The sequence below is a fragment of the Danio rerio genome, chromosome 1 (genome assembly GCF_052040795.2).
Source record: "Danio rerio strain M-AB ecotype USA chromosome 1, GRCz13ab, whole genome shotgun sequence".
In the NCBI taxonomy this organism is placed as follows: domain Eukaryota; kingdom Metazoa; phylum Chordata; class Actinopteri; order Cypriniformes; family Danionidae; genus Danio; species Danio rerio.
The window spans coordinates 16,377,373-16,393,630 of NC_141021.1; the positions used below are offsets into that span (position 1 = coordinate 16,377,373).

At 37.9% G+C, this 16,258-nt stretch overlaps 1 long non-coding RNA gene across 2 annotated transcripts in view; it reads left to right on the top strand.

The window, feature by feature from the left end:
- LOC141385534 (uncharacterized) overlaps positions 1–13,531 on the top strand; it is a 173,707-nt gene extending 160,176 nt beyond the window's left edge. The window contains exon 3 of one of the 2 annotated variants that reach the window (XR_015476438.1): positions 10,942–13,531. This is a non-coding gene — a long non-coding RNA (uncharacterized LOC141385534). The remainder of the gene's footprint in view (positions 1–10,941) is intronic. The other variant, XR_015476439.1, reaches the window with a different exon arrangement.
- Positions 13,532–16,258: the final 2,727 nt, after the last annotated feature.

Below are 16,258 nucleotides of genomic sequence, written 5' to 3' on the forward strand. Positions count from 1 at the left end.
TCGTCTGACCTTGAAGCATCACAAGAATCAGTCTCATACTCTCCACTCCTCTATGACAACCACAGCATCTGCTTAGGATACAGCCTGGTCCAGGATTATGGAAACCTTGGGATCATCTCATCGCTGGTCTTGGATCGAATCAGTGGCGCTGCATAGTCTGAGGGCCTTGGGATGAGTATCTCCAGGTGGAAATAGAGAATAAAGAAAATAATTATAGTGTATATACATGTAAATTAGATGCAAAAACCTTCTGTTCTCCCTGTGTTTGCATGGCTTTCTTCTGGGTGCTTCGGTTTACCCCACATTCCAGAGACATGCAATATTGTGTAAGCTAAATTGGCCATAGGGTATGTGTGTGAATGCAAGAGTGTATGGGTGTTTTCCTGTGCTGGGTTGCAGTTAGAAGGGCATCTGCTGTGTAAAACATATGCTGGATAAGTTGGCGGTTCATTACCCTGTGGCCACCCCTGATTAATTAAGGGACTGAGCTGAAAAGAAAATGAATGGATGAATGAATTATTGAATAGATATTGAGGATTGTAGAATTGTGAGTGCCAATTCAACTATTTTTGTCAGCTTTGCATTTTATTAAAGATTTACTAAAATATTACAGTTCAGATTAATGTTTTGTGTCTATTGTTTTTACATTTTGTTGTCATGTCATAAGAGGAATGTACCGTCTGGATGTACTTTATGCCTTATATTAAATACTCAGTACATATCAAAACATCAATATAATAGGCAAATAAATTATGAGCACATAATAAACAGTTACCCAACTTGTGGTTTTATATTACTGCCTAAACTGCTGGGCAAAGCTAAATAGGCAGTGATGTAGGAGAATGTGGGGATTTGCCACTGTGTTAAGTATTAAAGTGACCCATTCCAGATTGCCTTCAGATTTTTGTAAAGTTTTTAGTTTTGAAACTATGAAACAGAGCTTTTACTTACCATAATATAGTGCAATGTTTTCTTTTATGTGAAAAGATCAAGGGGAATTTACATTTCTCAGTTCATGGCTGCTTTAATGTTTGGGTCGAATAGATGACCACCTTGTTATGACAGTGCAACAGAGTGTCCCTTAAACAACAAGGTTTGTGGTTTGCTCCAGGTCTGCAGTGGTGAGAATTTACCAAGTGATTGTCTGAGAAGGGAGAAACCACAAGGTGATGACAGGGTCTTGACACTTTGATGCACAAGAGCAACCTGTCCCATCTGATCTGCGGTAACAGAAGATCTACCGTGGCGCAAGTCACACAAAACTGTATTGATGTTATGAGAGGAATGTGTCACAACACACAGTGTATGACACTGATTGGTCTGTAACTTGCAGCCCCATATAGAGCACAGAGTCTCCATGATTACCTCATCCATCATCGAAAGCTCCTACAGTGGGTTTGTGAGCATCAGAACTGGACCTTGGACCAGTTGAAAAACCTAACCTGGTTCACTGAGTCCCATTTCTTTTTACATGGATGGTTGTGTATTTTTGCTCCATTTATGACAGGAAGTGATGGTACCAGGATGCACTGTAGGATGACGACAAGCTGGTGGAGGGAGTGTGATGATATGGGAAATGTTCTGCAGCCATTCATTTTAAAGGTGCAGTTAATGTTACATCATAGGTTTATTCTGAAAATGTAGCCCTATATACATTTTTGGAGATTGCCAATTAAGTAGCCAGAATTACGAATGGCTGGATTTTATCTTTAATGGCCCATTTGTACAGGATGATATGGTACGGGTTGGTACAGGTCACCTTTATCAGGCTTGCGTTTCCACTGCCAAAATGGTGGGCGTGGTGTACGACAGAATGTTTGATTCGATGTCATTCTTGCTCAAGGAAACGTCAAAGTAAAGCAGTATGGGACGTTTACATATCATATGAAAAGCACTTCTCACAAAACAGATGCTTTATACACTCAAATACTTGCATATAAATGTCCATACTAACTTTTTTATGAAATGCATTTGATAATAACTGCAGATTAATGATAGTGTAAAAAAGCCTAGTGGAACTTCTGTAATATATAAAATAAATAAATAAAGTAGGTAGTGCTGTCGCCTCACAGCAAGAACGTCGCTGGTTTAAGCCTTAGCTTAGTTGGCATTTCTGTGTGGAGTTTGCATGTCCTCCCTTTGTTTGCGTGGGTTTCTTCCGGATGCTCCGGTTTCCCCCACAGTCCAAAGACATGCAGGTGAATTGGGTAGGCTAAATTGTCTGTAGTGTATGAATGTGTGTGTGAATGAGTGTGTGTGGATGTTTCCCAGAGATGTGTTGCGGCGGGAAGGGCATCCGCTGCGTAAAAACCTGCTGGATAAGTTGGTGGTTCATTCCGCTGTGGTGACCCTGGATTAATGAAGGGACTAAGCCGAAAAGAAAATGAATGAATGAATAAATGCAACACATAAAGACCCTCACAGTCTATGATATGTTACTAATTACAGAAAAAAAACTACACTCAACATACATTTAGTCCTTATTTGGGTTTGGAAGCAACACGCAACATATAGCCCAGTCAGTGCAAACCTCTCATCTGTATCTTTAATCTACATCAGCACATGTAACCTCTTATTAGAAAATAATTCCATCATTCCGAGTTCATAATAGTCCAAAAGGCGACAATTATAATTACACATGGCAGTTTGTTCATGTTTTAGGTTGCTGAAACAATCATTTGCTCCTTTGTTTTGTTGGGCTTTTCCTTTGTTTTTTTGTGCGTTCTGTTTGTCTGTTTCTGAAAGGATCGGATGTCAGAAGCACTTCAATAATCACATGCATGTTATTATCATCAGCTGAAAAAGTTTGTAATTTCAAATATAAATGCGCAGCGAGCGCTAGCGAGAAAGCGAAACCGATTGCGTTTTAGATGACCTTGTAAACAACTATGGGACACTGGGTAGTTGTGCTCTTCCAATAGCGTTCGACTGTGTATCTTACTCCACCTTTTGGTACCCTATCCAAAATGGTACCCAAAAAGTGGTACGGCACAGTTCGCTTTTAGGTACTTTTTGACAGTGAAAATTGCCATAAAATTGTACCGTACCTTACCGTACCACTCAGTGGAAACGGGCCATAAAATGAAGGCTGGCTACTTACCTACGTATAGATGGCTTTTCTGCTGTTAAGTTTGTCCAGTGGCTCACAGCAACATTGGAGGACTTAAGACGCAGAGAAGAGTTGACTGTGACAACGGATTCTGGTCTAGCGAAGAACGGTTCCAAAAGCAGGTAAGACAAAAGCAAAAACCAAAAAATAAAATAAGTAAATAACAGGATGAGAATGAGGTAAAGAAACATGGTAAAAATATATATTATTTATTTTTTATTTTTGGATTGCTTTTTCTAAACAGTGACAGTTGGGTTTAGGAAAGTGGTTGGGTGGATCAATCTGTGTTTTTAAAAATACTATCGGGTTTAGGGAAGGGGGTGTGTGGGGTTTTTAGTCGGTTGGTCATTCAGTCGACAGCGTCCTCTGGTGGATTTACGCAAAGAAGAGCAGGCGGGAATGGCACTCACAAGAGAAATTTTAGATCTCAAAAAGTGTATAAAGAGGCCACTGGTGGATTTGCAAAAACAAAAATTGCAAATCAATGGACCTCCCTCAATGTATTTGGTGCTCTCCAGAAATGTATATAGGACTACATTTTTAAAATGAGCCTGGGATATAATGTTACCTACTTCAACAATGTTGCAGACCAGATGGAACAGAATTGTTCCTTGATGGAAGGGCCATTTTTGAGCGGAAGCCTGCACATTATTCAGGAATGGTTTGAAGACCATCTTGAAGAGTTCAAGGTGTTGTCCTGGCCTCCAAATTCCCCAGATTTCAATCTATTTGGGCATCTGCGAGATGTGCTGCACCAAGTTTCATCCACGACGACCTTACCTTAAAACCTGAAGTATCTGCTGCTAAAATATTGGTGCCAAAAACCACGGGACACCTTCAGGGATCTTGTAAAGTCCATGCCTCTGCAGGTGGGTGCTGTTTTGGCAGCACACAAAAGAGCAGCAGTATATTAGACAGGTGGTCATGCTGTTTTGGCTCATCTGTGTACAGTTTATACAACAAAAGCAACTCTCGTTATTTCAAAACAGTACATGGGCACCAAAATATCTCCAATGTTATTTATTTTTTTGGGGGGATGTGTCTAATGCAGTCATAACAGATCATTTTTGTACATTGTATCCACAATACAATTCTGCCGGTGCTATCCTAACAAATCCAAGGTTCATATATTGAGCTGTCTGCAATACAGAAAATGACTTCACATTTTATAGATTTTTCTCCTGCGTTTTTATATAATTTGGCTGCTGTTGCTGCTGTGTATGCAGTCTCTCTCTCCCCCTCTCTCTCTCTCTCTCTCTCTCTCTCTCTCTTTTTCTCGGTGTCTGTGCGTCAGGGTGAATAAAGTTCAGGGAAGGTGAGAATGCTCCAGGGTGCATGCTCTACTTGCCTTTGCCAGTGAACTGAAGCAGTACAACATCCCTTAAACAAGCTTCTGCACTTCTTGGTTCTGGTTCTGAATCAGCACAGGTCACTCAGCTGCGCTCGACGTACATGCCCCAGTCAACTGATTGTGAGGAGGTGGTAAAAATTACTGATCCAATTGGAAGCAAGAATGTCTTACAAGTCTTTCCCCTTTCCCTTTCGCTCTCATGAATTGAAAAGGGAATTTTGAGCAGCGCAGGCAGAGAGAAGAAAGAAGCGGGAAGATCTGAAGAAATATTAAAACGTGGCGAGACTTGTAGCTCCTCTGACACGCTCGCTACAAGGACACACAGCCTTGCAGTGTGAGCAACTACTCTGCAATGGGTTATCATTGTCAACAAGGCAAACGCTACAGAGAGGGGAATTCACTAAATATGAAATGTGTCGGCTGATAGTGCCGATTATTTGCACATGCTTTCTGTGTTGTTCTGCCGGCTGGTTCACACACACAAAAAAGAATTATTCAAATCAGATTTGCAAAGGGTGCAAAATGTGCTTGCAAAATCAGGGCTGAACAATTTGCACAATGCAATTTCTGAGGTATCAGGCTGATTCAGAGTGTTAGGTTGGTCAGACCATCATGATCTATGCTTATTTCAAAATATTGCCATTGTTAACTCTTGTTTTCACGATCACCTTCGATCCAGCTTGTGCAGATCGCCAGTAAACACACAGTATTGCATAGAATTACAAATCCACCATTAAATGGACTACAAGATCCAGTCATGCACCACACACACACTTGTACTTTATTCCCATGATTGCAAACAGACACAGCTGAAGCTACTCATGAACTGATTACTATGGCTATTTATACAACACACACAAACACTTCAGTTGTGAGTCTTGTTATCTGTTTCGGTAACATTAAATTGCGTTTTGCCGGTTTGTCGGTTTTGACCCTCGGTCTGTTTTGTTTGTTTAATTGTTTATCCCTGCCTGCTGTCTGCCTTCTGCCGTCGCCTGTTATTTTGACTGCGAATCTGGATTCGCTTGTATAAATTTGTTTGCCCGTGTTGAACATTACTTGCCTGACCATCCTCTTAATAAACCTGCATTTGGATCCACATCCGTTGTCAGTGTCCAATTCACATTACAGATGTGTCTGTCTGCAATCATGGGGATCTAGGCCAGGTGTGTGAGTGGTGCATGACTGGATCTTGTAGTCCATTTAACGGCAAAATTTTAGCTCTATGCAATACTATGTGTTTACCGGCGATCTGCACTGGCTGGATCACTGGTGATTATGACCCTTTTGCACTGTTCAAATTTACTAGCTTTTTTTTTTTTTTGTTAGGGATGAAAACATCCATTGAGTTAAACTGCTGAAAAATGCATCAGATAAATATTTTATTCAAATTTCTTTGCTTTAAAAAAAAAAAAATCTAGTCCACGATTACTTTTAAAAAATAAAAATACATAATTTTGTCTTTTTTTCCAGCAAATAAATGACATAATTTATGAAAAATTATTGAAATCCTGTATTTTTCTTAACAATTTATTAGTTTTGTTCAGGATTGAGGTGAATTATCAGATATCTATATCTATATCAATACCTATCTGATGCATTTTTAATTTCAGTGGATGTTTTCATCTCTAACATAAAAAAAGGGTTGTAAATTTGCGCAGTGTATTGTTGAGTTCTTTAAAATTGCCAAGCGTTTCTCAAAATATGTGTCTAAATAAGATTTTTCACTAAAAATCCTTCTGCTAGCACAGAAAAAGTTGTGGCCAAATTAAGAGGCAAAATCACCCCAGAGTGTATGAAAACATCCCCAACAGTGCATAAGTGTTAATCCAGGGTGTCCGCGGGGTGTTCAAAAGTATTAAAAATTGCTAAATTAATTTAGAGAAATTGAAGGCCCTTAAAAAGTATTAAAAAGTCGTAACTGCTTTTTTACAAAGTATTCAATTCTGTATCGGTATACCAAAGTTTAGTTGAATTTAATCTTTGAATATTGGGATGGTGTGTAGCTTATGAAGTACCAAAAAAAATTTAAATAAAATAAAGTAAATCCTGCTAGATTTGACATCACACTGCTTTGTTTACTGCAGTAACCAGGAAAAACCCTGTTATTCCTGCTGCTGTAACATTTTTATCCAGCATATAAATACATTTTTAGTTTAGTTTAGTTTAACTACTATTTTAGTTTAGAATTTGTTTCTTGCAATCAGTATTTAGTAAATGCACTGCAAGTTAATATGTCAACAATGTTACTGGTTGAAACCTGAAGTGATGATAAGGTCTTAAAATGAATGCAAAGCGTCTTGAAAAAGGTCTTAAAATGTATTGAGTTTCAATCTCTGATTTCTGTATATACCCTGTAATAAAATGAATACATTTATAGAAAACTAAACAAACAATAATATGCAGAGCTTTTCATTATTAACACAGCATTAATTCCCATCCAAACTAAATTGTATGCATGAGAAAGTCCTTCATACACACCTAATTTACGTAGAAACTGACAAACAATTATAATGCAGTGGTATAAGGTCAGCAGATTTTCTTCAAACAGCCTTCGGTACATTCAAAACAATAAAGCTTGCTTATACAGTAAATGTTTTGCATTTAGAATCATACAGCAATAAAACACTTCTAGCTCATTCCATAATCAAGAATCTGACAAAAAAAGCAGTTTGTACAGTATGTGGGTGTTTGAGTTCAAAACATCAAAATTGATTTGACTTGTCTAATTTTAAAAGCATTTAAATGTTAGAATATTTTACCATTGTGTGAACAGCAAAACCTTGAGACAATGCACAGTAGAAGAATTCAATATTACAAAATCGGCACTATTCTACAGTACTACAAAAATGCTTATTGGGGCCGCAAGGCGACACAACTAGAGGTTGAATTAAAACATTTTAAGAATTAATGTGTCAGTTAGGTGTTAAATGAATAAATAAACCATTAGCAACTGTTTAATCTCTAGTGCCACCATTTATCCAGAGCTGCAGTCTGCTTGGAGTCTTCTACAGTACAAAATGTCTGTTTTTTAGTCTTTGCTAAGTTGAGGAGTCCTTAAACACAACCCCGCTTAATAAGAATCACAAGCTGAAGTGTCATAAAATAGATAAAGACAGCTTTTATGGACTGTTTTATGGACAGACAGGTTGAGAGTGACTCTTGATGTGCCCAGACAAACAACAGCAAGCTGGGGAGCTGATAATAACAACGAGCAAAGCAGACCTTTCAAGGTACGAGATGGATTTGGAAGATAAAAACTTGCAAATTTTTTGGAAGGTAAATTCTTCAAACAGTTGTACAAGATAAAATGGTGCTGGTCCCTCAATCTCTTGCCCTGAAAGGTTAAACTATTTTTTAAGAAAGTAAGAAACTCCTCATCTATTTTATGACATTTCAGTTTTAAAAAATTGAGGGTTATGTTTTAAGATTCTTTAATTCATTTCTTTTTATTATATGGTTGTTATTATTTTTATTTTTTTCAAAGTCTGAAATGGGCCTCTCGGTGGCAGTCCAAATACATGCTCTATAGGTGAATTGGGTGAGCTAAATTGGCCGTAGTGCATGTGTGTGAATGCAAGAGTGTATGAGTGTTTCCCACTGTTGGGTTGCAGCTGGAAGGGAATCCGCTGCATAAAACGTATGCAGGAAAAGTTGGTTCATTCTGCTGTGGTGAGCCCTGATTAATAAAGGGACTAAGCTTAAAAAAAAATTAATGAATGAAAGTCTGAAATTTTTCATTATTCAAACCTCCAAGTCTTTTGTTCTGGAAATTGGTGGCAGTTTCTGTAGTATTGCATCTCTCTTGTGAGAAATTTTTAGATTTTTCTAGTATTTTTCTACATCAGTTGCATATTTTTGACTAATTTACCTGTAAAAGGAAACACATAATAATGCAAATTATCTCTGAATTTGAGCAATCTTTGACTTCCAACAATTGTTAACAATTTTTTTTCTAATCGATATACATAATGTAAAGCAGTTATTAAGACTGATGTGGTTTGGAATTGGTAAAATGGTAAAAATGAAAATATTACCGTTCATTATAATTGTGCATGTGCTGTACATCACTGCAAACAAATTTCCAGTTTATTTTTAATGATAATTTACTCTACTGTGAGTATATGTCATGATCACCAGTGATCTAGCCATTATCTTTTAATACTACTGTACTTTTAAGTAACGCATTACTTTCCAAAAGTAAGTAATTTAATTAAATGTAACAAATAACTTTTCAGTTTAGTTAATTAGCTTTTAAAAAGTTGTTAAAATTGCTGAATTAAAATTGATTTGATAGATTGCGTTCATTATTTTGAACACATGTAAGAAAAGGAATTGTGCTTGAAAATTATTTACACTTATTTAATAATAAAACAAAAAAAGCACAAAAACAGCAAGCACATTGCTTTAAACTTTCAGTCATCTGTATTACAGCATGTAGAGCTCTGGGCTAAGGAAGTTCTCAGAAGAAAACATTGTCCTACATTATTTGTTTTCGTGTGTTTTTTTTTTTTTTTAAAGATAAATGAAGGTTATACAGTCTTTTTTTTATTTGCAGAGTTCCTCTATTTAAAAAGCCTGCAAGGTCTGAAAGAGATCAAGCCCCAGCCAGGTCAGAAAAAGTAACATAAAGTTAGAAAAAGTAATGTAATACATTACTCACCATAAAAAGTAACTAAGTAATGCAACTACTTTTTAGGAGAGTAACTCCTGTTGTAATGCATTGCTCTCTAATGTAAATTTCCCCAACACTGCTGGAGGACATATACTATAAAGGCTGATTCATACTTCTGCATCAAGTGCACGCGTATGGTCTGGCTCAGCGTTTGCGTGGTCTCATAAACCTCGTTGTGGCTGTCGTCGACGTGCTCTGTGATTGGTCAAATTGGTAGCACTTACAAGTGTGGGCAGAACCAACAGCCACACAAACCTGTTGGAGTGAGTGTTTACAATTTTTGAATCCAGATGGAAGTTGTTGTTCATTCGCCAGTTCTCGCCTCAAAATGAGTGAGTTTAAGCCACTTGTACATTAAGCTAGTGCTCAGAAAAAACAAAACACCAGCAAAGAAACTCAACACATAGGAACATAAAAACCTGGTGCCAGCTAGCGCTTTTGAAGTGTTATTGCAGGGCAAACGTGTAAATTCACCACTACATGCAAGGCAGATGTCGTGGGTCACGCGATTCCTCAACACAGTAGTGTAAACCAGGCTTAACCTAAAATATAAAGCTGCCACTTTAATAAACTACAGATCCCATAATGCACATCATTCACACCTGTCTTAGATTCCTCCTGATTGTTCTTTAAATGTCACTTTAAGCTGTAAGAAGTGTCTTAAAAACCTAGTCAAAAATTATGTACTGTCATCATGGCAAAGATAAAATAGATCAGTTATTAGAAGTGAGTTAATACAACTGTCATGTTTAGAAATGTGTTGAAAAAAATCTTCTCTTTGTTAAACAGATATTGGGGAAAAATTAAGCAATGGGCTAATAATTCAAGTGGGCTTATAATTCTGACTTTAGCTGAACAGCTCTCACCATCGCACACATTGAGTCATGTTGTTGTTTACCTGAAACATCACGAAGTGGTCTCATTGTTTAGTCTTTCTATGTTTGACCCTTGCCTTGTTTGCCAGCTGTATTAACCTTTTTGCCTGTGACCTCGACTGCGCTTCTGGGTTACCCTCATGATCCTATTTGTACCTGTTGACCATTGCCTGCCTGACAGTTCTTAATTAAACTGCATGTGGATCCTCATCCCAGACTCCATTACAGTATATTGGTGCAACAGATCAGTCTTTAAAGTAGGTTAGTACAGTATATTACATATGCATGATCAATTGCTTACTGACTAGTTAGCAGTTGACTAGTAAACTTACAAAATGTGCTACAATTGACATATTATTGCATTCAGTATGTTATAAAATGATCCCAATGTAAATAAATCTGCAGTGCAATACATTTAAAACCCTTATTTGAGAATCTGCCAATCATCTTGTGTCATCATTTAGTCATGTATTGCAAAAAAAAAGCCATGTTGTCAATGGAGGACTTATTTTAGACTTCTAGATGAAAATATCTGTTCTGTTTTCAGACGTTTGGCGCTTTGACTTTCACGTCCCTAATCTCTCTGTCCTTCTCTCGTCCCATTCTTTCGCTCTCCGCCCGGGACAACTCGTTTAATGACATGCTGCTAATCCTATTAGACAGCTCGCTCGTTCTGTTACTCTAGTGGATATGCCTCTGTCACAAATCCTGTTCGCCTGGACAAACCCAAAATGGTTTTCTAATTGTGGATTGTTAATTGCTAATCAAGAATCTAAGATAAGACCGAAACTCTCGTAGGCCTATTATCTATTATATTACTTTGTATGATATCATCTCTTACACGAGAGGTTTGAAAGACATGCAAAAGCAGCACTTTAATTCTGCTCAGCCAACGGCACACGTTTGATTTGTTTGTCTGTTTGTGTTACAGGCTGGAGTGGTACGGCAGGGTCGAAGAGATGGAATGACACTTGACAGATCTCATGTCTAGCAAGTCAATGTTCTCTCTCATTCTTGCGCCCCCTCTCTCTTTCTCTCTCTTGACACCTGATGTGTGCGATTCACTCCCCCGGCCTCTGATTTCTGATGCTCTGCATAGAGGCAGAATGAGAGCCTGTCATTTTTTTTCGTTCTGTTTTTCATTCAATCTGTTTTGTGTGTGTGTGTGTGTGTGTGTGTGCCAGTGTTTCTCATTCGATTTGATTTGATTTCACTCTGGCTTGTTTAGTTTTGCACTGTCTCTGACCTCAGGTTTGTAAAAAAAAGACAACTTAAACTAGCCTAAAATTATATGGATGTTGTTTTTGGACTTTCCTTTTTTTTGGCGATTTGTTAAACCAGATGATGGACTTGCAAGCACTTGCAAAACTGAGCTTAAACCATCAAACCTTGGTTGTTGAAAGTTGAAAGATTTCACATTGCATTGTGTGCTTCGTAAAATCATTACCTTGGTAAAAAAGAGAGAAAATAAATAAATAATGTGGTTTAGGTGATCATTTTGGCCACTGCACTGTAAAAAAAAACTGACTTTTACTAACAGTTTTATTAGTTTAAAGTCATATTGTGTTGTATTACAAAAACCTTGTAATAAACTGCCATTACATTTTCTGTATTTTACAAACTTATTTCTGTATAAATGATTTCTCATACAGTATATTTCTAACTACTCAACTCCCAATAAAAGTCACTTTGTTAAATTGTAGAGTTGAATTTTCAACATCAAAAGTGGACAGAACAGAGACCAAGGTCCCATAATGCAATTCATAACAGTAAGTAAACTGAAAACACTTGTGAATGTATTGACTGATATTTTTTTTTACAGTGTGGAGGCATTAAAGACCTACTGGTTGATCTGCTAATGTAGACTGTTTAAAACCACCCAAACCAAACAACCCGACCCAAACCAAACCAAACTAAACCAACCAACCAAACCAAAAAACAAAACAAAAAAAAAAACAAATGACTCAAACCAAACCAAACCGACCTGAACCAAACCAAATCAAACAATCTAACCTGAAATTAACCAAGCCATACCAAACAAAACAAAACAACCCATCAACCAACCGACCAACCAACCAACGACCCTGACCGACCCGACCCGAACCAGACCAGACCAAACAACCCGAACCAAATGAACAACTATGAAACAACTCAATGTGAACTAACCAACCAACCCAATCCAAATCTAACAACCCGACCCAAACCAAACATCGCAACCCTAAACTAAACCAAACCAACCCAAACCAAACCAAACCTAACTAAGTGACTCAAACCAAACAGCCCAAACCGAAATGAACCAGACTAATCAAACTAGACCAAACCAAACCAACCAATCAAACCAAACAACCCTACCGGAACCAAACCAAACAACCCGACCCGAACTGACATAAACCAAACACTCTGACCGAATTTGCTAATTGCTAAATTGCATAATTTGCTAATTTGCTAAACCAGATGAAGTATTCACTTATTCTTGATGTTTCACTGTACTCTGCTGACAGCAGCCTAAACCGGTGGTTTGACTGACCTGTTTTGATGGGTTTTTTTTTTTAATACTATTCAAGTTTGAATCCTATTCAGCTAGAAAATCAGCTAGAATATTTGCTAAGCCAGTTAAAGGCCTTGCTAGATCATGTTAAACTAATAAAATCAATTAAACCATAAACATATTTTAAAAGAAATATAATTAGCATTTAGCTTCATTTCACTTTAGTTTGTTTAGCTTAGCACTGTTTTTGAACTTACAGTACATGTGGAAACCATTCATTAAACCAGCTGAAGGTGTAGCTTTAAGGTGGTGAGCTGACACTGCATTTGAATTGTTTTAATTTTTTTTTCCATCTGATCAATGTCAAACTTACTGTTAAAAGTCTGTCTGTTAAAAGGCCTTACTAGTTCAACTAGACCATCTTAAATGAGCCAAAAAATAAAACTTACATTCTGCAAAGCTCGATTTTATAGATAACTAAGCCATTAAAGCTTTCTTTGAGGTGGGTAGGTAATGTGTTAATTTAAAGATTACCAAAAATAAAAATCCAAGATAGCTGCCCACCAGCCCCTTTTGATTACTAATTCATGATTAGCTGTCAAAAATAATTTGCCCCATTTACTGTTAAATATAGATATAGATAGAATAAGCGAACATTTCTTGTCAAATGAAATAAAAAATAATAGTACTGCTACTAAAAAAACATTAATATAATCAACAGCAATCTGATTTAAATATGTGGAAAAGCAAATGTGAAAAGTTGTAAAATTTAATAGTTGCTGTCTTTCACCGTTCAAGGTTTTACAAAAGTGAAAGGATGTATCAATGCATGTATCAAGTCACATTCCAGGTGTTTGGAAGCCATACAATAGTATTATTTAAGAAATATTTCCATTTTTATCTGACTGAGAACCTAGCCTTGAAAGCTTTGACAGTATACCCTTTTGTGTTCTGTGGTAGATGGATAATAATAGAGGTTTCAAAACATAGGAATGGCATTGAATAGATGTAAATGGACAGTTCACAAACCCGTAAAAAGAAAAAAGAAGCATATATCCAAGGTTCTGTGTGTTTGCAGGAGAATAGCAAGATCAATTCACACTGTGACAAATGTGCGTGCATGTCGTGAGATTTACCCGAGAGAGACATGTTTTGTAATCAGAATCCAGGTCTTAAATTAGAGGCTTGGATCAAAATGCCAATCTGTTCTGTTTCCAGACATGTATTGATGCTTTGATTTTTCATATTCCTAATCTAATGTAATCTAATCTGGCATAATCTCCATAATAACGCAAAAGAGTGTTTGCGTATATGTGCGCTTGTATTATTTTTGTATGTGTGTGTAGCTGAGTGTCTTAATGTCTCTATTAGTCATCTGTAGTGTGGTGTTCTGGTTCAATAGGGCTACAGACAAGACAAAGTGCTGCAGATAAATGTTCCTGGGAAAATAAAATGCATGCACTCTCTATCACCTTCTCTCTTGCTTCCTCTCCTATTCTCTTAGATCTCTTCTGTGTTATGTTTACAATCCTTTACAACATTTATAAGTAAAGGAGGATTCTAAGAAATGGTATTTCGGGTTCCTTTTTGTTGTCGGTTTGAGAATTGTCCTTCGAGTCCTGTGTGGCTTGTTAAAGTTTTTTTGTTAGGAGATTGTCGTGGTGTAAATATGTGTGTCTGTGGTTGAACTTTATGTCTGATGTTAGATTTTGTCTCTCGGGGATCATTAGAGGGCATGCAAGTCTCATGTGTGTCCGGTGGTTCTTACTCGAATGCGTTTTTTTTTTTTGGGGTGGTTTGATGGCGTGCAAGTGTGTCAGAGAGAGCCAGAGTGTCGCAGTGCTTCTTTTGGCCTGTGAATACTAAGCTGCATAGTGAGTGCCTAAAGTATTCCCGAAGGGTGCTCAAGAGAGCCAGAAGAAACCACTTCTGCCGTTGCACACATGCCTAGTTTGTCACGGCAACACACACACAGACAGAAAGAGAATATAAAGCAAATGCTATGCACAATCATTTTAGAGAGATCAGAATAATTTATTAAAGATTAAGGGTAACACTTTACTTGAATGGGGTGTTCATAAGACTGTCATTAAACATTTATAATCATTGCATGAAACGTGTCATGAATGTGAATGAGATTTCATGCATGCTTATGGGAACTACACTTACTGTACCTGCCACTTTATTAGGTACACCCCTCTAACTAACTGCTCGTTAACGCACATTTCTAATTAGCCAATCACGAGGCAGCAACTCAATGCATTTAGGCGTGTAAACATGGTCAAGACGATCTGCTGCAGTTCAAACCGAGCATCAGAGTTGGAACGAAAGGATCTAAGTGACTTTGTTGGCGCCATACGGGCTGGTCTGAGTATTTTAGAAACTGCTGATCAACTGGGATTTTCACGCACAACCATCTCTAGGGTTTACAGAGAATGGTCTGAAAAAGAGAAAATACCCAGTGAACGGCATTTCTGTGGGTGCAAATGCCTTGAGGTCAGAGGTCAGAGAATGGTCAGAGAATGACCAGACTGGTCTGAGCTGATTAAAAAAGGAACAGTAATTCAAGTAACCACTCGCTACAACAGAGGTATGCAGAAGAGCATCTCTAAATGCACAACACGTTGAACCTTGAGGCGGATGGGCTACAGCATCAGAAGACCACACCGGGTGCCACTTCTGTCAGCTAAGAACAGAACACTGAGGCTACAATTTGCACAGGCTCACAACAAACATTATCATATTTGCATTTAAACTGTCATAGCTAAGCGAATGGTACTTAGTGAAGTTTATTTATAGACTAATTTCCACAGGAACACATACTTATGATTGACCAGGTCTAGAAAATATAATCATATCACCCCAATTTTATCCTCCTTACACTGGCTGCCTGTTAAGTTTCATATTGAATTTAAAATATTACTTCTCACCTATAAAGCTCTAAATAATCTAGCTCCTGTTTATCTAACCAACCTTCTGTCTCGCAACAATCCAACTCGCTCTTTAAGATCTCAAAACTCAGGGCTTCTGGTTGTACCTATAATAGAAAAATCGAGTAAAGGAGGTCGAGCCTTCTCTTTCATGGCTTCTACACTCTGGAATAGCCTTCCTGATAACGTCCGAGGCTCAGACACACTCTCCCAGTTCAAAACTAGATTAAAGACCTATCTGTTTAGTAAAGCATACACTTAATGCATCACCTAGCGGGTTCCACACAGGCTTCTGCATCTTGCTTATATACACTATGAACAGCAGCTACGCTAATTATTCTCTTTATTCTCTATTTTCACCTGGGCATACTCATCCCGAGGTCCTCAGATTATGCGGAGTCACTGATTGGATCCAAGACAGCGACGAGATGATCCCAAGGTTTCCATATCCGGGACCAGGCCATATCCTGAGCTGCTGCTGCGCTGATGGTCATGGGAAGTGGAGAACATGAGACTGATTCCAGCGACGCTTCAGGGACATATGAGTCTTCGCTGAGGCCATCTTCCTGCCTAAACCACGGCGAATGAAGCTCTGCACAAGACTTTTGGCCAGCGGAGAAATTAAAATGGTCGTGCCGAACTGAGTCTGGTTCTCTCAAGGTTTTTTTCTTCACTCCCATCAGTTGAAGTTTTTTTTCCCTCTCCGCTATTGCCACTAGCTCGCATGGTTCAGGATTGGTAGAGCTACGCATCGATGAATTTGCTCTTCAGTGTTTGAACTCTCAGTAATGATTAAATCACACTGAACTGAGCTAAACTGAACTAAACTG